The following is a 24,110-nucleotide window of genomic DNA, read 5'->3' as shown; positions in this document are numbered from 1 at the left end:
TGTTGTTTCGAAATGCATGAGCAGATTAAAAAACTGCCATGTGAACAATGTTAAGGTAAAAATACCACATAATGCAATATTTTGCTAACACATAAAAACAGAACAAGACAGGAAATGTATAAACGAGAAACTATAGGTCTATGTCTTCTTGGAAACCTTACGTATTTTATTCAAAGCTAATAAAACCTAATGCAATTGTTATTTATGTAACTATCTGTGTAATAAGGTCAATAATGTACATAGAATGGATTGGTAGCTGCTGAACGAGTTCAGTAATCTTAGCAATTACTTTAAAGTATGATAAAAAGGTGCACTTTTCCTTCAGAAAGCAATCTGGTAATATTAATGTTATTAGTAATGTGAAAAGAAAAGTTTAAAAAAGTTACTTTTCACAGAATAAATATATATTGTGCATTCATAGGCACACTCCTTTGACAAAAATGATCAACTGTAAATTGGTCTGGTCTGTCGCAGGTTAACATCGATTGAGTGCGAACAGTTATATCGAAACTTACTGGTTGTGGAAATAAGTGGGTGTGGCTCATTACACTACAAACACAGTAAATAATGGACACTTTGTGCAATTAAAACAGCACCTTATACAGTGTCATATGGCAAACCAAACAGCAACAAAATCATCACGGGTTTTGACACATTTTTTGGTGTTTGGGATCATGATGTATGGTGTTATAGGCATGTGCCGGTATCACATTTTCTTGTTGCGATTAATTGCTGAAGCTTTTATCATGGTACACGGTATTATCACGATATTGAAATAAGTTGCAAAAAAAGAGTTGTCATACTATAGTAGGTTTAATAACTTTCTTAATACAAAAAGAACCAAACATTTAAATACAATAAAGCAAAACACAAATAAAGTAACACTTAAAAATAAAGTTTTAAGTGCAAAAGAATTATAAAGAACAATAGGTAACACTTTATAATAAGGTCTCAATAGTTAATGCATTAACATTAACAAAGAGCGAATAGTTAAATTTTTACAGAAGTTATTCTTCTTTGATAACGTTAGTTAAAAAAGCAACTGTTAGTTAGTGTAAACTCAGGTCCATTAAATAATACAATTACAACTTTTGACTTTGATGTGTTGTTAAATACTGAAATTTATATTTAACTAAGATTAATAAATGCTTTAGAAGTATTTTTCATTGTCCGTTTGTTAATGAATGAACTCATGTTAAATAATAGAGCCTTATTGTAAAGTGTGTGACTGAACAACAAAGAATCAGAACATATTCAAGCAATATCTAGGGCATGTAATTTAGACCAGATTAAAATGTAAAATAGTAGCCTTAAGTCTTTAAGTATATTAAGTATTTGGTTATGTGATGAGCACCGTAGCGAATACAGAAATCGGAATGGCTGTGTGTTTAGTAGCACGAGTGTTTTGTTTACGGGGATTACCGAGGAAACGGCTGCATTTCTGCTGTTCCATCAGCGCCCTCTGCTGTCAGAGAGTGAATGTGCATTTTCATTCAGTTCCTCGTTCCGCTATGTGCTGCTCGTGCACGTTAGGTCTGTTTAAATGGGTAAAGTATTCTTAAAATGCATTCAAAAAATCGGAATTATCCGTAATAAATAATTGTTCACGCGGTATTTTGAAGTGCCCATGATAACAATATCTTGCATGATCATTATTGTGATATATCGTATTACCGTATACCGGCACATGTCTAATGGTGTATGACAGAGCTAATGGAGTTTTAAACACTGTCAAAATGTGGCATTTTGGATGTTAACACAATTCAGTCCGCAGTGTATTTCTGACCTTATGGGCTTGCCATAGAACAGAAGCAGCAGTGCTGTGTTCATTTTGCCGCAGATGAAGTCCATTTTTGCCGTGCTGCTCATGCTATATTACATTAGTTTTTTAATGGTCAAAATAAACAGATTGATATAAAAATCTGTAGTTTCACCATAAAGCATATATGTGATGAAGGATTAAACGCAGAATGATTTGCTGTAGGATTATACAATTTCAACAACACAAAGCTCAAAGCTTCTTATATATCACTGCACAGACCTCAAACCTGTTCCCACTGTTTCAATTCCTCTGACCGCACTGTAGACACTCAACTTCCCCAAAAGACTCAAATCATCATGTGTGTGTATGTGTGTACACTACACTGTGTGTGTTGGGCCAGCAAAGACTTGCAAGCAAAGTGAAACATGAGCTGTTGATTCAGATGTAGTCTGAATGATTTAACAGTCTGCCATGGAGCTAACAGAGGAATACACACACACACGTACACACTCAGGGAACAGACAAAATACGTAACCCCACTCTCTACATTCATAAATAATAGCAGTACATTCTGCGAGACCAAGTTGTGCATGTGTGTGTTTGTCACAATGAAGGGCATAGAGCTTCTGTGGGTGTGTGATGATGTTGAGAGGTGCAGTTTTGTCCAATTATAATAATTATAGGAGTGAGTGGGATAAGATGAGACAGTTTTCCAAAAGGAGGGGGATAGAATTAACATACATAACTATAATTCTGTCACCTATGAACTACAATGATAACAACATTTAAAACACAAATGCACAGAAATGTGATTATAGAAAAAAAAAACTAGGCCAATGGTTACACATTGGACATATCCGTAGAAGAAGATAACTGAGTCTTATGAGCGCAGTTTTGGAGATTATCCAGATCATTCAGGATTTCATTCAGGATTCGAGCGGCATTTGTGATGACTGACTTTCTATTATGCAAAGAAATTATTTAGAGAAAAAAATGTGTCAAGCCATAGCTAATTTAGCTATACCAGAGAGGTTATTATGGGGGTCTTTTGTGACTGACATGTAAACTGTTAAACTGCATAATAGAGAACGAAGAGATCATCCTCCAACCTTTTTGGAGTACTAGAAGAAGAAGAAGAAGAAGAAGAAGAAGAAGAAGAAGGGTCATCATCATAATTTGTTTACATGCGAGCACAGAAATCTTCGGCAAAAGGAAAACATGCTAGAAATCTGAAAATCTGATCTGGTTGCAACCTGGGCATAAAATTGACAGGAAGCCAGAGATGCTGATGCAACAGATAAAATGAGCTATGGAAGTGTGTGCAAGAGTTACAGTAGAAAGTGGCCTTCATCTGTCCATTCTGGCAGAGATGTAGCTGCTAATAACAAGGGGAGAGAAAGATGAAGAACCATGGCATGTAGTTCCCACCAGAGTTACCTATCTATATCAGCTGGGTGATATAACTTACCAAGGCAAACTAGATGGAAAAAATGTAGCCAAACGTTGAGTACTGTCATAAAGTCTGGTTCACATTGCATCTTATTCTGAATAAAACTGGCTACTTAGAGAGAGAGAGAAAGAGTATTCTGTATACTATCAGAATGTATACATTCAATGTGAATGACCACATGATCTCATTGGTATACATCAGGGGTCTCAAACTCACAAAATGATATTGTGTAGCCCCCTACTTGACATCAAAGTTTAGTGTTAGTGCGGCCCACACGTTGTTCTGAAAAGCAAATTTTTGCTGAGTCGTTGCATGTGCCGCGCTTGCTGCCTCCTTTGTGTGTTTGTGTGTGTGTGTGAGAGAGTTGGCTCGCCCCTCCCTCATGCAGTATAATTGGTTGACTGCGCGTGATTGACAGGAACAGAATGCGAGGCTGATCAGACAGTTGAAACGTCTCGGTTACATATGTAACCCTCGTTCCCTGAGGAGGGAACAGAGATGTAACGTTAGTGACTAACGAATGGGGGTTTTACTTAGAAGCCAATCATCTTCGAGAATTTAACAACGCCCAATGGTAGTGCCAATGCCATGGGCATGCGGAATTTGCATGCGTAACTCTGCCCCACCATGTGGGTATATATAAGGAAGTACGCTGGCAACATCGCATTATGTTACCTGCTGCGGAGCCAAGACTGAACTCCTGGCTTTTCCAGCAGGACAGCGGATGTGACAAAGGGACGTTACGTCTCCATTCCCTCCTCAGGGAACGAGGATTACATATGTAACCGAGACGTTCCCTTTCGTTCAGTCACTACGACGTAACGTAAGTAACTAACGAATGGGGGTCCCAATACAGTGACACCATTCGGCTGTCTTCCAGTGCCCTGCGTAAGTGTGAGTTCCCTGTCGTAAGACTAGTATGGACGAAGGACTCCCACTTATCACAGGAATACCAAGGTACACTGGGAAGCATATTCCAGTGGAGATATGCCAAAATGCCTACCCATAGGGAGGACTTAGAGAGTACACATATGACCCGCTGAGAGCTGCATATGGGAAACTCTGGGGTACCAGCCGAAGGTGGAATTTTTAACCCAGGAGTGGCCAAGGGAAAGACACCTGCTCACTGAGGAGGCTTATGGTGGAAATACACGTGTGGGGGTCGTCGGAGGGGAACCATGCACACGGGGCACCTGGCCGAACACGAGGGTCTGGACTCGAGAGAGCTCAGGGCTTTCTGGAAGCTCACCTGAGGAAAATAATCGCACGTATCCAGTCCGTGGAGTGGAATGGCGAGCAAGTGATGACACCTGAGCCTAGTCCATTACCGGCCACTAGTGGAGGCGAGTACATAGTCGGACACAGGCTCCACTCGGAGATTGTAGAATCTAGCGAATGTGTAAGGTGTCGCCCAGCCTGCAGCTCTGCAGATGTCTGTTAGCGAGGCGCCATGCGCTAGAGCCCAAGAGGAGGCCACACTCCGGTCGGAGTGGGCCCTAACCCCAAGGGGACATGGTCGACCCTGCTGCTGGTAAGCCAAAACAATGGTGTCCACTATCCAGTGAGACAACCTCTGTTTCGAGAGAGCTCTTCCCTTCCGCTCTCCACCATAACAGACAAAGAGCTGGTCTGAGGTCCTGAAACACTGCGTCCTTTCTACGCAAGCGCGGAGAGCGTGTACTGGACAGAGCAATGCCAAGGCTGGGTCTGTCCCCTCCACGGGCAGCGCTTCCAGGTTCACCACCTGGTCTCTGAACGGAGTGGTGGGAACCTTGGGCACATATCCGGGCACGCTTCGTCAACCAAAAATGCCTGCAGGTCCCCTACCCTCTTGATGGAGGCCAATACGGTCAGGAGCGCTGACTTCATAGACAAGAACTTAAGATCTACTGACCGCAAAGACTCAAAGACAGACCTCTGCAGAGCATCTAAGACTACTGAGAGGTCCCAAGAGGGTACGAGGGGAGAGCGAGGAGGATGTAATCTCCTGGCTCCCCTCAGAAACCTGATGACCAGGTCGTGCTGACTTACCTTTTTGTCCCCCAAGAGATCGTGGTGGGCAGATATTGCGGCCACATAAACTTTAAGGGTGGATGGAGACTGCCTTCGCTCCAACCCTTCTTGGAGGAACCCCTTTCCAGGGGTCTTCTTGGCGGGAAGAACACCAGGTGATGAAGAGGTTCCACTTCAACGCATAGGCATGCCGAGTGGACTCTGCCCTAGCAGAAGTGATGGTAGCCACCACCGGAGGTGAATGCACAGGCCCCGCAGCCAGCTGTGCGCCAGTGCATCCGTGCCGAGCGTGCCCTCAGTCAGGGAATAGAACAGGCTGCAATGGGAAGAGTCGAGGGAGGCAAAGAGATCTACCTGTGCGTCGCCGAACTGTTCCCAAATCAGCTGGACCGTCTAGGGATGGAGTCTCCATTCTCCAAGAAGTGGCTGAGACCGTGAGAGCTCGTCGGCTGCATGGTTCAGTTCTCCCAGGATATGGACAGCACGAAGCGACCTCAGGTGCTTCTGACTCCATAGAACGAGATGGCGGGCGAGTTGAGACATAAGGCGGGAGCGTAGACCACCCTGGTGGTTGATGTACGCTACTGTGGCCATGTTGTCTGACCGGACTAGTACGTGTTGACCCTTCAGCAACGCTCGGAAGCGGTGCAGGGCGAACCTTACTGCCACCAACTCGAGGCAATTGACATGCAGGCGACGCTGGGGTCCTGTCCAGGAGCCCGCGGCAGCATGTCCATTGCACATGGCGCCCCAACCCGTGGCGGAGGCATCTGTTGACACAACAACATGCCTGGAAACTCGTTCTAAGGGCACACCAGCCCGTAGAAAGCTGAGGTTCGACCACAGGGTGAGCGTCTGAAGGCAGGCCCGAGTACTAGGACCCGGAGCGTGCCAGACCGCCATGCCCATCTCGGGACTCGATCGCGAAGCCAATGCTGAAGCAGTCTCATATGTAGAAATCCGAGCGGCGTCACCGCGGCTGCAGATGCCATATGCCCTAGGAGCCTCTGAAATAGTTTCAGTGGAACCGCGCTCTTGCTCTCGATTTGACGGAGGCAAGTCAGCAGAGACTGCACGCGCTCGCTCGTAAGCTGCGCGCACCTGGCGACCGAGTCTATATCCATACCTAGAAAAGAGATCCTCTGCACGGGGCAAAGTTTGCTCTTCTCCCAGTTGACCCGAAGGCCCAGACGGGCTAAGTGCTGGAGCACTAGGTCTCTGTGTTCGCAAACCTGCGCTCGAGAGTAACTCATTATGAGCCAGTTGTCGAGGTAGTTCAGGATGCGAACCCCGTACTGCCGGAGTGGCGCAAGGGCTGCCTCGACAATCTTCGTGAAGACGCGAGGGGACAGAGCTAGCCCGAATGGGAGGACCGCGTACTGATATGCCCACCCTGTAGGAACGGTCTGTGTCGAGGTAGGACGGACACATAGAAGTAGGCATCCTTCAGGTCAACCGCTGCAAACCAATCTACTGGACGAACGCATTCGAGAAGGCGTTCGCCGCCAACATCCTGAACGGAAGCCTGTAAAGGGATCGGTTCAAGACGTTGCAGATCCAGGATTGGCCGTAACCCACCGGTTTTCTAGGGTACAATGAAGTAAGGGCTGAGGAAGCCGGACTTCATTTCGGCTGGAGGGACAGGGTCGATCGCACCCTTCACCAGTAGGGTGGCAACCTCCACACGCATGACTGGGGCATTAGGCCCCCTCATGGTGGGCGGACTCCCCAGAAGCGGGGAGGAGCCTGCGCGAACTGAATCGCGTAGCCGAGCCTGATGGTCTTCGCGACCCGGCGGACAGTCCCGGAAGCTGTAGCCAGGCTCCCAGGAACTGACCAGCGGGGTCACTTGAACCACAGACGTACCCCGAGTGGGGCAGCGAGGCAGCGTGACTGGCCCAGACGTGGGAGGCGTAGCATCCCGGTGTGGGAGCACAGTCATCAGCTGCGTCCTGACAGAGGATACCAGGGAAGGACGCACATTCCACTGGGGTCTGCTCTGAGAAGAGGCCGGCGGGAGAGAGGAACGTGAGCAACAGCGGAAAGATTTTCCCCCGGCCCTCCACCGGGGGAAGGAGAGGCCCTGCTCCCATCCCCTGGAAAGAACTGGAACCCATCTCTGAGTTGTCCACCTTCAGCCTGGCGAGCGGACTGAGGCAACAACAGCTGCGGGGACCAACAGCTGTCAGGTGCCGCCCCCAAAAACCAATCATGCAACCACAAGCGCTCGTGACAGGGTGGAGATTTACACCTGCCCGAAGCTCGCGGCTGCCTGAGATAACATGGCTGTCAACTCAAGGTCGGATCCGGCAGGGCTGACACACCCAAAGGCGGAGCACAACCTAATCGTCATCCCCAAAGGACTCTAGCCCACCTTGAGATGCGGCGACCGACATCTCGCTGCTATCTGGAGTGTGAACGAAACGAACGGGGCGTCAGAGACGGTCCCGCCGCTTCAGTCCAGCACTCGTGGGAAGCAATGTGCCAGAGGGGGGTGTGGCCCGAGGAATGATCATCGGGGTTCTTAATACCACGGCACCGCCCTCAGGTCACCCTGGCCACCAGCCAAAGTACCACCTCTCTCGGAGACGGTAGATTGGGGTGTGGCAGAGGGGACTCTCTCTCCTCACGGAGATCACTGAGTCTCGACCGCGACATCGCGATGGTCACGTTCCCGCAGTGGGAACATGACACATCCACAAACACTGCCCGAACGTGCTGAAGCCCAAACACGTCGAGCAGTGAATGTGCCCAAAGACAGCACCCGGAAGTGCACGGGCGAACCGTCTTGAAAAAGACGTGCCACGCGCAAGCTCTTTTTGTGAGAGGAAAGCTCTGCAGAGTGCCGAAGCGCCCAGGGAAAACACACAGCTGTTGCAGATCACTGCACAGATCAGCAGGCAGGCAATGTGAGATCGCTGGAACGCGCTGTCACACCAACACCCTGGAGAACCGCTCGTCTCGAAGACTGAAGAGGGAACTTCAGAATTCAGGCTTGTAGGAGTGAAGAGATGCTCTTGGCTACAAAGCAGAAACATAATGCGATGTTGCTAGCGTACTTCCTTATATACCCACATGGTGGGGCGGAGTTACGCATGCAAATTCCGCATGCCCATGGCATTGGCACTGCCATTGGGTGTTGTTAAATTCTCGAAGATTATTGGCTTCTAAGCGAAACCCCCATTCGTTAGTCACTAACGTTATGTCGTAGTGACTGAACGAAAGGGAACAAATGTGGTCTAACAGCACTCATCAATGTCAAAATGATTGAGATGGCCAATCAAATCAAAGTAGGCGGGGTTTACCTTCTCTTTTGGCTCGTGTCCAGTCTTCGGCTCACACACAGACAAGCGTGTCAATCTATCACTTAATACCGTTGTGGAGAGAGACTATTCTTTCCGGTGAAATCACAAAACAAAATGCATACAAACGTGTCCATGTTCCTAATCATTGATGAACATCTTTGATTTTAATGAAGAAAAAGAGGGGAAAAAAACTATATGAGAGCGGACTAGAACCCGGAACCTTTGACACGGTTTACAAAAATTCTACATAGAATCTTGGGACTAATAATATATTTGACGCAAATTAATGCAAATATTGTTTGCAAACAGTCCCAAAAAGATTATTTCCCAACTAGAATTAGACCTAGAATTTCGTTCACTGTTCTGTTTGACCTGGTTACGGCCTTGCTTTGAATTAATCTATTATTTTAAATAAAATTAAAATCATTCATTATTTCATTGTTGCATGATGATTTAATTTCTATAGGCTATATTTTAAAAAATAGAGTAGGCAAGAGAAGCCTATGTTCTGAAGAACCGTTCATGTTCAGAAGGAAAGTTCAAATTCAGAGGAACAGTTCATGTTCAGAATAAACATTCATGTTGAAGAACAATTAATAATACAGATTGAGAAGATTGGATCAGTTAAGCTCCCTTTTTTTTTTGGAATACTTGAAACACTTTTTTTTTGTGGAATACTTGATGCGGCCCAGCCTGACCCAGAGTCTACCTCCAGCGGCCCCCAGGTAAATTGAGTTTGAGACCCCTGGTATATATGATATATACGCAAAGTGTTGTTGTAGGACAGATTACCTTATTATGTGTAGCCGCAGACTGGTTAGAGTATCCATATGATGACCCCAGTCCACCACCAAAAGCACCTACAATGGGCATGTGAGCATCAAAACAGGACCAATGGAAGAAGATTGCCTGGTCTGTTGAATCACATTTTCTTTTAGATCAGGTGGATGGCCAGGTGTGTGTGCGTTGTTTACCTGGGGAAGAGATGGCAGCAGGGTGCACTATGGAAAGAAGCCAGGCCGGCAGCATCAGTGCAATGCTCTGGGCAATGTTCTGCTGGGAAACTGGCATTCCTGTGGATGTTACTTTGACACGTATCCACCTACCTAAGCATTGTTGCAGACCACGTACACCCCTTCTCTGATGGCAGTGGCCTCTTTCAGCAGGATAATGCAGCCTGCCACACTGCAAAAATTGTTCAGGAATGGTCTGAGGAATATGACAAAGAGTTCAAGATGTTGCCTTATCCTCCAAATTCCCCAGATCCCAATCCGATTGAGCATCTATGGGATGTGCTGGACCAACAAATGGAGGTCCCACCTCACAACTTAATCTGCTGCTAATTTCTTGCTGCCAGATACCACAGGACATGTTTAAAGTAAAGGCCTCACGGGTCCACTTGAATCCGAAAACCCGATGTTCAACCGGGTCCAAAACTTTGACGAGTACCTTGGACACGGGTCAGGTTCGGTATTAGTGGCCTCAGGTCTCGGGTATAATTTAAAATGAATGTGCTTTTTTCAAATGCTCCCAAGAAGACTCAAATTCTTTTAAACTGTGTTGGGCATTTAACAAAATATTATTTAAAACAATTCTATGACAATATTATTTTCTCTCTGATTCCGCACTTCTATGTGCAATGGACAAGGTTGCTTCCGCATTTAGACTCAGTTGCTCCACATTTTTGTCTACACTTTCAAAAATCATGGATTTTAGACTCGCTTCTTGTAAGATCTTGTCTTGTCAATTGAAGTGACATCTCTCACACCCTCTAGTAAGAAGGAAAATGTCTTGGCCATGTCCACACAAAGCCAGAACTTTCCCTATCCGATCTTTTTTTTTCCTCGTTTCAAGAAATATCTGCGTACACACGAGAGCCTGAAAATGGCTCAAAACGATGTAGTATACATGCCAGGCCAGTATGTGGCACTGTAATTCTGCCACAGAAATACACTAAAAACGGAGAAGAAGAGTTGTGGCTGGAAGGGGTATGGCAACAGTCGGAGGTGAGGTAAAATCTCACAATAAAATAACAATAAATAAATTTGCTACTTACCAGATGTGTTTTATTAACGCACACCTACCCCAACCCTAAACATACCCTTACAATAATGCAAATACAGTAATTAAACAACGCAGTATTTATATGCGCATGCCCAGTGCCCGTAGTTGTATCCCCTTCAAGTCTTCCCCGCGCAGGACGTGGTGTGATGACATCACCGTTTCACAAAATGTACGGATTGGCTGTACACACGAAACCGCAAGGGTGTCGTTTTCAGATTTATCCACTTTAGGACCCGGTTTCAAAAAATAGCGGTTTCAGTCTCCCAAAACGCCGGATCCGTGTGGACGAAACGCCAATACGATAAAAAATGTATACGTATACAGTGAAACGCGTCTCCGTGTGGACGGGCCCTAAATCAGATGTTTGGAGTTGTTGGAGATGAGTTGGAGTTGACTTAACTTTAACTTTAACTTAACTTTAACTTAACTTTGAGGGCAAATATTCTCAAGCTAGCTCTCTTCGTTTGTGACAGTTCAAACTCTTATATGTTAAGTTTTCTCTTTACCTTTTTATATCTTCTGTTTTTATATTTCACTAATGTTATTAAGTATTTTTTAGTATAATAGTCATCTGTCAATCAGGACAATGGGATTTTTCCAGACTGACTGCAGGGCTGCAGGCTGTGGACATGTCAATGGCGTTTTCCTTTGGGTCAAGTTGGGTTCAAAAATAAATACAGTCGGGTCAGACTCAGGTCTAATTTTATTGATTAAAAGAAATGATGCACGTCGGGGTAGGATAAGAATTGATTTGGGTCGGGTACAGATTTTAGGATCCAAGAAGACCTCTAATTCTGAGGTCTTGTCAAGTCCAAGAGTTTATCTCTTTCGATAGATTTAGAAAATCAGCGAAGAATCTGTGAGAATCATAAGTCTGGACCTGCTCATGGGGCATGACCCATATTGTCAGAAGGGGATGAAACCCCAGTATCTTATATCTTCAGCCACAATTCTGTTCTGTAGTTCCAGTCAGACACAAGAGCATGGCTTATGACAGTTTTATAGGGGCTATACCTTCCTCTCTCTTTGTCTTTCTCTCGCTCTCCCTCTATCTCTGTCTCCCTCTCTTCAAATCTCCCTGATCTTTACATGCTTTGCAGTTTTTCCTCATGTTCACTAGCGGCAGATAGCAGTCACTCTGATCTGCCTCTTTTCATGTTGGCTACCATTCAAAGAACAGTTGCTGCTGGGGTAAAGCACGTGAGGCCAATGCCCTTCGACGGGCTGGGGGTTAGGGGTGTGCTTGACATTGCTTTGGGGGATATGAGGAGACTCTGTGTGTGTGTGTGTGTGTGTGTGTGTGTGTGTGTGTGTGTGTGTGTGTGTGTGTGTGTGTGTGTGTGTGTGTGTGTGTGTGTGTGTGTGTGTGTGTGTGTGTGTGTGTGTGTGTGTGTGTGTGTGTGTGTGTGTGTGTGTGTGTGTGTGTGTGTGTGTGTGTGTGTGTGTGTGTGTGTGTTTGGAATGAAGTGGTGGTGGGCAGGGTACTGGCCTTTCAAATTCATATTTCCCAACATGAAAGCTTTCTCACTTGAAGGAGGAAGAATCCTGGTCGTGGGATGGAAAGGTAACAGTTTACCACAGGCTCCTCGTGTGTTGCTAGGAGACTCAGCTACTCCTGGAACCTGATATTCATCAAATTTAAACCTTGCCATAAGCAAATGGTTTTCTTGGGAACTGAAAGATAAAAAGTAGGGCTAGAAAACGTGTTACCTACCACATGATCAAATCTTGACAGATATTGAGAGGACTCAACATGACTTATATATATATATATAAATATATATAGTTTTAATAATAAAAAGGTTTCTTGAGCACAAATTAGCATATTGGAATATTATGGAGGATTAAGTAACATATTTATTTGTAGACTGAAGTAATGAATGTTGAAAATGTGGCTTTTAAAAGGGTATATAAAAAAAGAAACCATTTCAAAAAAGTTTTTTTTAAAATATTACTGACTGTATTTGGTGTCAATTGAATGTTACGGTGAAAAAGTATCAATTTCTTTCATAGTTAGTCTTAGTTTTCCAAACATTTAAACGGTAATATATGTAACCTGCAGTCATGTATTTAAACAAATTGTCTTGGGCACTTCATTTTACTGCCTCTATTCTATCATAATTATTCACAATAGCCTACTGTTCTGAGGTGATGCATTGCACAGAGACAGTTTTCTCTTTTGTTTTCATTCTACTTCCTGTGATGTGATAAATTGATATTGATATAAAATCCTTCCCAATGCCATTTGCAATTTCCTGGAGACTCAAATATACTCCCTACAATTAGGGATCGTGGTAATGTCCAAAAACCCTGCATAGTCCAGTGTGATGTTAACAGTAGTTAACAGATGATGAAAATAGCAAACACAATATTCGCACATTAGCTGGACCTGTTCAATTCCTCTGACCGCACTGTAGACACTTAACTTCCCCAAAAGACTCAAATCATCATGTATGCGTATACACTACACTGTGTGTTGGGCCAGCAAAGACTGTATCTGTAAGTTGTCTGTAATCAGTCATAAAAATGTGACAGGTGCATTACTATATTTCAGTATGTCAGTAACTATGGGGTGGATGGGCTGTCCAATTATTATTATATTATTAGAAACCTAATATGGAATATGTTACAAATGGTGACTCTCTGTTTGCATTTGTTGCTAGTGTCTTTGCCTTGACAAGTTGTGAATACTGTAAAATCTTAAAACCAAATCTGAAGCGGCATAAAAACACAAAAATGTGCATTTACACAGACTGTTTAATGCTTCTCTGAAGTGGCATAAATGCATTTACACAGGAATTAAAATCGCAGGAAACAATGATTTTAACATTTAAAAAATACGGTTTTAACGATTTATTACTGATTAAAATACAGTTGAATGAATGAATTAATTATGAAATAATAAACAATGAAATAAAACAAAATAAATAAAAATATGGAATTTCCTCTGCGTGCTATATCTCACACGTTGATGTTTGTCATAATTCTGTGATACTGATAGGCTATTGTAGGCTACGGTATAGTTATTTTATATTTCTTAATAAAATTGTGCCAGCGGGAACAAATGCTATAAAGAAATTATGAATTATTACACCGGGTTGGCTAGATCATAGCAGGATTAAAAGTGGTCGAAAGTTTTTTTTCAAAGAGCCAGAAAGTCTCTTTGGAGCAGGCACAACAAATAAACAATTATAGGCTAATGTTTGCATTTCAGCACAACAGCATATGTCACCTGACCGTCGTGAAATATCTTTCTCAAGGAGATGATTTTTGGAATATATTATAACAATGCCCAATCACAGTGACGCCGATTGGGTTAAGCATGTACCGTAACGTTATCCGAGACAAATGTTGTAGCGCGTTGATCTGCCAGTCTCGAATTCAAAGGAAGGTTGCAAACGGCAAACGCCAATTGAACGCCAATTCTGCATCTTTACACAGAATTTTGAGCAGACTCAGAGCCGCTTTAGAGCAGCCTTAAAGGTAGGGTAGGTAAGATTTGGTTAAAAAACTTTTTTTCCAAATTTGTTTAAACTTTCTTTATATATCAATACATAATTAAAATGTAAGTACTCTGAAAAAGAAAGTATAAAAATTTAGTGTCTGTAGACCTCTCACGACTGTTTTAAAGACAGCTCATTATTTCCATTCACTCCACCTTCTCCATGCTGGGCTCTTTCCAATGCCACGCCCCCAAAACACATGAACGCGCTACGCCGACCGCTCAGCTGAAAGACACATTATTTACCTGAGAGCGGAGAAGAAGTGCATGTAGTGACATCATGTCAGAATCACATGTAATAAAAAATCTAACTTTATCATTATGAATATAAACAAATAAGATGTATTTTAGTACTCACTATCAAGCTAGAATAACGATACTGGTAAAGTTTAAAATACACACACAACACAGTGTCTACGACACACACAGATACAAGATAAAAACATCAGTAAACATTGGTAGAGTATATAAAAACAAACCAAGGGCCGAAATAAACGTGCAGGGGAAGTTCCCGGTGAACATGGTAAAAGAGTTTAGACAGAGGGTAGTAGCTAAAGCTAACTTAGTTCTAAAAAAAGTTCCTGGATGCGGTGTACTAGCTTTTACACATGCATTTTGTTATCTAAAGTTACATTTTGCGAAATTCAACACGACAGCGATCAACTTGAGCTAAGCATATTGAGTATTTATCATCTCTACTAATGGTTCGCTAAGTGTATAACATTGTAACTTTATGCTAAGTAATGTTATGTTAGCTATATTAGGCAGCTACGTGTGCTAGTGAGACATGCTTCATGAAAAAATAAACCAAAAAAATGTATAATCAAAATGAAAGATTACCTGTCCAGCAGAAATACAGCCTCTTGAACTCCCCAAATCAAACGGGTGCGCCAGGGTTGCCAGGTTTTCACAACAAAATCTGCCCAATTGCTACTCAAAACTAGCCCAAAACAAGCCCAATCGTGTTTCTCCGGTAACCGCATTTGGGGGGTAAAATATGTGTCTTTTTGGTAGGGCTGCCTGCTAAAATTCACATCCCGGTGCAAAATATCACATAATTGGGGTCGCTTCAACCTGCAGACATGAAAAACAGCCCGCGGCAACAGTGTTTGAAATAGCCCGACTTGGCAACATTGGGGTGCGCGCATGTGGGCAGATCCTGTAGCAAAAGCGGTGGTAGCCATGGTAGCGAGAGAGAGTGACAGTCGCCCAAGCCAATCACTTGTTTCGGCCCGAACGAAAATAATGAGCGGTGTTTATTGCAGATTAAAAAGTCTTAAGTCACTCGATTTTTATACTCTCTTTTTCAGAGTACTTAAATTTTAATTATGTATTGACATATAAAGAAAGTTTAAACAAATTTGGACAAAAGTGTTTTAGATCATTCTTACCTACCCTACCTTTAACTTGGCTGTGACAAGATGCCTTTACAGTGGTTGTCCAGGAGTTCGTTTCTTATGGTGAGTTTTATCAAGGTCAATGTAAACACAAGTTTGAGAAGCAGAGTCACTTAAAAAAATAACTCAAGACTCGACTCCAGCTGTGACCACCAGGTATGTTTTTGTTTGTTTGTTTGTTTGTTTCATTGATCCGATCACAAGTGGTGAGCCCAGACTGTGGTCAAAGTCATTGCACTGCAGAAGACTTGTAAAGTGGAATGTGTGTGTGGGAAGTTGAGAGATGATTTAAAGATTCCTGTGTCCAATTATGGGGGTGGCAGGAAGACATCCCTGATCACTTACCCACAGCCAGAGGATTTCTTGAGATTAATTGGGAGAAACATCTGTGAAAGGTGGCTCCTGGTTGATTAATTCGAAATAGTGTGTGCACATCCAAACATTGGCAGGTGCTCTGCCAAAAAAAGTCAAAATAAAAGAATATTTAACCTGGGCAGCAAGCGTTAATGCCCAGCTGGTTTTCTAACATCTACATGTGTTTCCACCTGGTATTAACATTTTTTTCAAATGTGTGTCGTGTGACCACGTGTTCGGATTTGTTGAGACACTCCACTCTTTTTTCGTCACACTCTATCACTTTCGCAGGAGCATTGAGTGCGGTACGGTTATACTATTTAATGAACAAACCATGTTACAGGGCTTAAGAAAGAAAATGCGGGAAAGGAAGAAAATGTAAAGTACCTGTGTAAGGAGGGCAGCTGTGATTTCCACCATACTCCATGTGTTTTGTCTGACAGAAATAACACCGCAAACTTTGGATTGCTTGTGTGCTTTGTCACAACGCGTCCCATACTTGAAAGTTAACGAGTCAACTAATCATCCATGACTATGTATTTTTAAAACCTTGTAATGTTTAACCAAAATGTCCTAACTCATAAGTCCACCAGTGAAAACGACAGACACTACTTACGTTTTATTGCGACTTTAATTACAACTAATTCTCAGACCTGTGGTATATCTGCTAGACAAAATAAATACAATGTAGCTTTAAATTCAATGATCATTAATACCAGGGTTTCTCAACTCTGGCCTTCGAGATCCACTTTCCTGCAGCGTTTAGTTCCATCCCTAATCAAACACACCTGGACAAGCTAATCAAAGTCTTCAGGATTACAAGAAAGCAAAGCCACTAGATGACAAGCCTGCAACCATTAGCTAAAAAAGCGTAACGGCTAATGCTAACACTGCGACCAGAGTTCATTTTTTATTTTTATGGAAGTCAATGGAGAAGAGGCTTCACTACACTGAATAAATCGTTTTGTGAGGAAACAGCTTATCATTTAATCAATCGACTGCCTGTCTGCTAATCTTCAACATGTTTTACGCTAAACAATGTTTGTTGGGAATGATATGTAGATTTTACTAGGATAAAAAGGTTATTTTATAACAGAAGGCAGAGAGTGGGATGTTGTGACAGGTAGGACTCATTTACGGCATTACCATAGTAATTAATAGTAATATTAATATTTAATTGAGTGATATTGTATATTGTCTAAAGAAAGTAGAAAATACAGATGTTTTCTTTCCTTGGCTTTCAGGTTATGATAAGACTTGAACGGTAATGACTATTATAACTGCATGAATGCACGTGATGCTGATATTATGCATTTTAATGAATAAAGAGAAAATGAATAGATTTATTTATTGTGTAATATTGTATGTTGTTTAATGAAAATAAAAAAAATATTTTTTTCTATTGCTGACAGGTTAATCTTGTGTTGTAATGATTTATGACTCTGCTGTGCGTCTAATGATGATGATATAACACTTTTTAATGAATGGAGGTGAAACAACACATTTAATGAATTAAATATGTACTAAATTACAATTAAGTTTTTCAACTAAGCTCTTTTTTTCCACTCAGTAAAAGCACATTCCACAAACAATGCAGTCCTACTGTACCTTTACTGGCGATATAACACCAAATATAGGCCCGGTTTCACAGACATAGCTTAGACTAAGTCAGGATTAGGCCTTAGTTCAATTAGGACATTTAAGTAACTTTTATAAACGTGCCATATGAAAAAACATTGCTGGTGTGCTTCTTGAGACAAAACAATGACACTGACGTATTTTAAGATATCTCAGTGCAAGTTGCTTTCAGTTAAAACTGCTCAAACATGCATTTTAGTCTAGGACTAGCTTAAGCCTTGTCTGTGAAACCGGGGGATAAAACATTTATTCCCAAGACCAATGCGCTAATCCACAAGAAACTGATTAACGTGAAATGTAACTGACTGTCATAAAACTTTGAACGTGGACACTGACGTCACTGCCACTACACGATAGGCTGAGAGGTGCCACACATGATCCAAGTTAGCCGTTAAGCTTTCTCCAATGGTAAGAGATACAGACCCTCTCATCTCCCCATATTAAGACAGTCTCTGCTAGAAATTTACAGGAAGGTGAGTTTGATCAGGGTTATTCTATACTCTGAGCTATACCCTGCAGGATAGTGGATCTTGAGGACCAGAACCCATTTAGTTGAGAACCCATAATTCATACTATTGTTGTATATTACCTCATCGCCCAGCCCTCTATGCATTAAAAGGTTAGTTCACCCAAAAATGAAAATTAGCCAATGGTTTACTCACCCTCAAGCCATCCTAGGTGTATATGACATTCTTCTTTCAGACGAATAAAATCAGGATTTTATTAAAAATGTCCTGGCTCTTCCCAGCTCCTCCCAGCAATGACTGTTGGGTCATTTTTGAAGTCCATAAAAGTGCATCTATCCATCATATAACTGGTCAGCATGGCTCCGGGGGGTTAATAAAGGCCTTCTGAAGCAAAGTGGCGTGTTTTTGATCAGAAAAATATCCGTATTTAAAACTTTATAGACTAAAACAGCTAGCTTCCGGCAGTCAACGGTACGCAAGTGAAAGAGTAAAAAGTTACGGTGAAAGAGTAACCTTTGAACCATTGACGCATGCGTATTGATGAACGCAGAAGCGCAGACGATAGAGCAAAACAAAACACCGGTCATGAATTAGAGTCTAAAACGAGAATTTTTAAAGAGAAATGGCGGAGGATTTCGATATAAGAGAAGAGGGGCTTGAGTTTGTTGCCCAGCCCTATCCGCAAAGTTTGCCACGTCAGGGGTTACTCTTTTGCCGTAAAGTTAGTTATTTTATTCTATAAAGTTTTAAATATGGATATTTTTCTTACACAAACGTGCAACTACACTTCAGAAGGCCTTTATTAACTTGCTGGAGCCGTGTGGAGCAGTTATATGATGGATAGATGCATTTTTATGGACTTAAAAAATGACCCAAGTCACTGCCATTATAAAGCTTGATAGAGCCAGGACATATTTAATATAATTCTGATTGTATTTGTCTGAAAGAAGAATGTCATATACACCTATGGCTTGAGGGTGAGTAAATCATGGTCTAATTTTCAGTGATCCAATCAAAAAACTTTTAAGACCCTATTTCCACCTGTATTTACTACTGACCACTTGTGATTGGATCGTCGAAAATGCATCTTAATACCAAGTGGTTACTGGACCCGTGGTGAAATATTTCCCTGAATCAGCGATATCATTTAGATACAAGGGAGAACAAAAAGACATTTCCTACTGAGTGGCATTTACAGAAAGCAAAAGCAAAAGCAAAAAAAAAAAAAAAAACCTTGCCTAAAGGCATTCCATGTTTTTTTTTTTTAATAGGTGAACAGTCTCTCCTTTAACTTAAGGTCAATTAAAATAAATAGAAAATTATATTTTGATTCAAATACAACCTCACCTCATTTCTTTTAGATAAGTTTGATGTGAATTCCCTTAAAATATTATTATCTGTCTATAAGACCTCAACAAGGTTTATAAAATGAACCTGCAAAATATAGAAAACCGTGTCTGCTAAGCAGAACATGATTTCACCAAGTACAACATGTTCCTGGAATTGCATCTTTGTTGATCCTGGAACAGCCTTCCAATCAACCAATCAGATTTGAGGGACAAGTTTACAGTTCATTTCAAATGCAGGCTTACAACCAGGGTTAGGAGCTTCTACATTCACCAATCATTTCCCTCTGATTTTAGGGATAACTTATGGGTATAGGGTTAGGTTTAGGATATGCATTACATTTTCGGACAGGAATAATGTTCCAGGATCAACAAAATATGTTGACCTAGCAAAATCAGGACGTGTGTCTTTCTGCTTAGGGCTTGCAGTCCAATGACCAGACCCTAATTTCACCTAAATTACAACCCAAATGGCCTTGAACATATTTCAAGTGGACAATCTTTATTATTTCTGTATATTTGTCTATTTATTTGTAAGTAAATGAAGATGATTTAAGGTTTTTTATTTAAAGAATGAATGAATATCATGGGCCTCTTTTCTACCTTCCACGCTCTCATTCTCTGCCTGTGCTCTAGAAGATGGCAAGCGACAGTTGAGGTCATTAGCAGAAGAGGGATGAAGGTAAACTTGACTGCAGTTTCCTCTTATCTTAATTCTTTGGACTCACGCTTTTGTTTCAAGGGCTTTGTTTACACCCAGCCCATTAATCAACTACTGGGTCCTATCTCTTTCTCTGCAGGCAACAATAAGGACAGACCAAACCCCTCCCTTAAGCACTTTAAGCCGGACTATTTATGTTAAAACAATAATGCAGAAGAACTGCAGTGTAACTCTTTTCTTTGTTAGCTTTTGTTATATGACTGACAGTGGGGGTATTCAATGGGTCTTGGGTATCTAATTATTGGATCTCACTAGTCAAAAACACTTTGAATGTTTTTTTTTTTTTTCAAGAAATAGCAATTTCCGGTACTTTTGTTGTTGTTGTTGTTAATAGTATAGATGCATACAACATGAAAACATTTGCAAAGTACTCTGTTCACTGTTATTTAGTATGCAAGGGAAAATCATTTGAAGCACTTCGAGAAGTTGGCAAAAGCTTGATTTTTAATTAGCTGCTGGCAGTTTTTCATTTAGGTCTGGTACAGCATTGAAAATGAACTGAATGATCTGTCAGGCAGAACAAAGAGATGTGCTGTGAGTTTGTGTGCACAATTTATCGCTACAGAACAGCGGCGGGTCTGGAATGTGTGTGTGTGTGTGTGTTTAAATGCATGCCTCACAGTATTAAATGAATAGTTTGCCCAAAAAATACTCATTTTTTTTTAATTATTGACTCACCTGTAGGCACATATGACAGCTGGTTGCTCATTTCCATCTAATTCCAATGATTATGGACTGAAAAAAAACTGTAAAAGCACAGTAACGGTGTTATAAAAGAGGCCATAGAAGTGATTTTCTATATCCCATGTCTTCTGAAGCCGTATAATAGAAGAAAATACCAATATTTTGATTACGTTATTATACTGTATGAAGTCTCAATACCACACAACTTGAATATAAATATAACATGAAATCTGTCATCATGGTCATCAACATGAAGGAGGTTTTATTGGCTATAAGCACTATTAGTGTGTAACAATGATGTGTGTATAGCATGTTGTTTGTTTGGATCTAATAGGGAAAATGAAGACAAAATTACTAACAATCCTAAGAAAACAAATGAAAAATGATGTAACGGCATTAGTTATATTAAAGGGATAGTTCACCGAAAAATGGAAATTTCCCCATGAATTATTCACCCTCAAGCCGTCCTAGTATATGACATTATTATTTCAGACGAATACAATCGGAGTTATATTAAAAAATGTCCTGGCTAATCCGAGCTTTATAATGGCAGTGAATGGCAGCCCAAAATGTGAAGCCCAAAAAAGTTAATCCATCCATTATAAAAGTGCTCCACACGGCTCCAGGGGTTAATAAAGGTCTTCTGAAGCGAATCAATGAGTTTGTGTAAAAAAAAAAAAATCCATATTTAAAATGTTATAAAGTAAAATGTCTAGTTTCCGCCAGACTGCGATGGATGAATGCACTTTTTTGGGCTTCAAATTTTGGCCTCCCATTCACTGCCATTATGAAGCGTGGATTAGCCAGGACATTTTTTTAATATAACTCTGATTGTATACGCCTGAAAGAAGAATTTCATATACACCTAGGATTGAGGGTGAGTAAATCATGAGGTCATTTTCATTTTTGGGTGAACTATCCCTTTAAGTCTATAATAACACATTAGAACTATAACTACATGTATCATAAATGTTTTCACATTTACTTTTTATCCATACTTTCATAAACTTGTTCAATATGCTCCTTTAAGCAGTAATCAATCTTCAAACAAGACATGTCCCACAACTTCGGCATTTGCTATTAATAAATCCAGACACACAAATAATATCAGTCATCCAATATACAGCAAACATGACAGTTCACATGGGCCACAGCTGGCTTACAAACAGTGTCTGAACAACTTGAGCCTGTGGCAAGACAGACCCCTTCAGATGACTCGAGACTCAACTTTATGGGCTTTTTGAAGTTCATATGGAAGTTTTTGACATGCTGAAAACAATTAAAGCCAATTCCACCCACTAAATTGCAATAGATACAAAAAAAACCCCTACAATTATAAAGAGAATCCAGATATTAAAAGAAAGGGTTCAGTCACCATTTCCTACCTCAATATGCCTAGTGAAGCCGTGGTTTACAGTAAAATTAGAACAGCTAAGGGGTGTTGAGGGCACCATGTGGAGAAACAAAAAATATAATGATAACAAATGTATTCTTCCTCCAGGCAATATAGTTCTTAAGAAACAATTCAACAAAGTGGTTGCCAAGCAAACACGGACACAGCTACAAAGATACAGTGGAAAGCACGCTTAAAGTTAGGTTGATTATTAACACTTATCGCCATTAAAGCTGCACTATGTAACATTTTTGCAGTAAAATATCCAAAACCAGTGTTAGCAAGGCCAGTGTTATATATTTTGTTCAGTTGAGCACTTACACTATCCCAAATGTTTCCAAATATTTGTAAATTGTGAGAAAATTGCTATTTTAATTTTAAGGAACCAGGACGTGTGAGGGAGTCGCCTGTCAATTGCGTCATATCTGCGTTACCCTCAGTTTCCGGTTATATTTTGCAGAAATGCTTTACTCTTACTGCAGTGTGAACAAGAGGCATAGCAACCGCCGAGAGAACGCACAGAGTAACGCCATAACATAATTTTCAACACACTCAGATGTATCTAATATGATAAACAGAGCTGCGTTACCTCATACTCATGACCGGAAAAGCGGAAGTGGCGCCGGCGACTGTGGCATAATAAAAGTCCTGCTGCTTTCGAGGCGTGTGTTGCGTTCATCTTATTAAAAATCGCTCCAGTGGCCTTGCTCAGCACCACAACACTCGGTCCTGCTCTGCTTCAGACTACAGTAACATTAATGATCGCATCCATGAACATGATTTCTGCCCGAGTCCTATCCCTATTCTTTTCCACCGGCTGTGAGGTGAAGACCACATGACCCAAGATTCTGTGCTTAAACTTGGCATCATCAAGCTACGACTTTGTTTTGAATAGGCGTCCTCTAGCGGATGGAAAAGTTACATAGTGCAGCTTTAACTGTACAATTGTTGAGGCACTGGTCTTTGCTGGATGAGGAGTCGTTTTAATTTCCTCATTTACAGACATTAAAACAACCATCAAGCTTTTATTTTGACGGAAAACTGCAGGGAGCCCTTGATTACAGTGTCATGAAACCCCTGTTTTCAGCACTGGTATTTCACACCACAGACCTCAAAAAGACTCGGGAAATGGCTGTGTAAAGCTGTGGAGAGGTAGGAATAAATGGGGGGATAACACACAGATTAACAACATACTCATTATACAGAGTCATGAATATTAAAATGTAAGTGGGTAAAAAAAGAGTTTAGGGCACTTTGCTGTATTTTTAAATATATATACAAGTCATGACAACAAAGTTCTGTTTATATAAATAATCAATCATGTCATCACGTTCATGATCAGACATACTACAGTATAATGTACATATAAATTTCATTTTAAGAAGATTGAATATGTGCGCATTTAGTACCCCTGTAAGGGAGTGTGTTTATCAGTAAATACTCAAAGCATGATGCTTCACAATTATAGCTTTACTGAGAATGAATGTGGCAATAAATCAAAAATTATTACACAGAAAAAAAATGCATCAGCTCACTTATTTCAATACACTTTCTCCAATCAATGCACTTCACCAAGTTTCACAGAGTGACTTGGGGTAGTATGAATGCTACGTTAAAACATTTACACTCCCCTTATTCACAAGTTTGCGTCTCATTTAAAACACATATAACGAGATAAGCACACATTTACCTTCTATAAACCAAACAGAATAACACAGAATAAACCCAACCATTTACATGTAATCACCTCACAAACAGATTTGTGTTGTACGGTGTGCGCGCTAACCACATGCTTTTTTTTTTAGCAAGTTGCAATATATTACTACAACACACACTATTTATTATTTTAGTATGGGAGTATGTTTAAAAAAACGCATTGCAAGAAATCCCCCGATTAATGAGAAAATGCACACACAACCAATCAGATGCACCCAGTTTAAACGTATTAACTTTTTACCTTTTAACCTAATATGAATTCACTAAACATATTATTTATTGCAAAACTTGCCATTTT

This window comes from Gobio gobio (genome assembly GCF_949357685.1).
Source record: "Gobio gobio genome assembly, chromosome: 4".
NCBI lineage: Eukaryota > Metazoa > Chordata > Actinopteri > Cypriniformes > Gobionidae > Gobio > Gobio gobio.
This window is presented reverse-complemented; position numbering follows the sequence as displayed.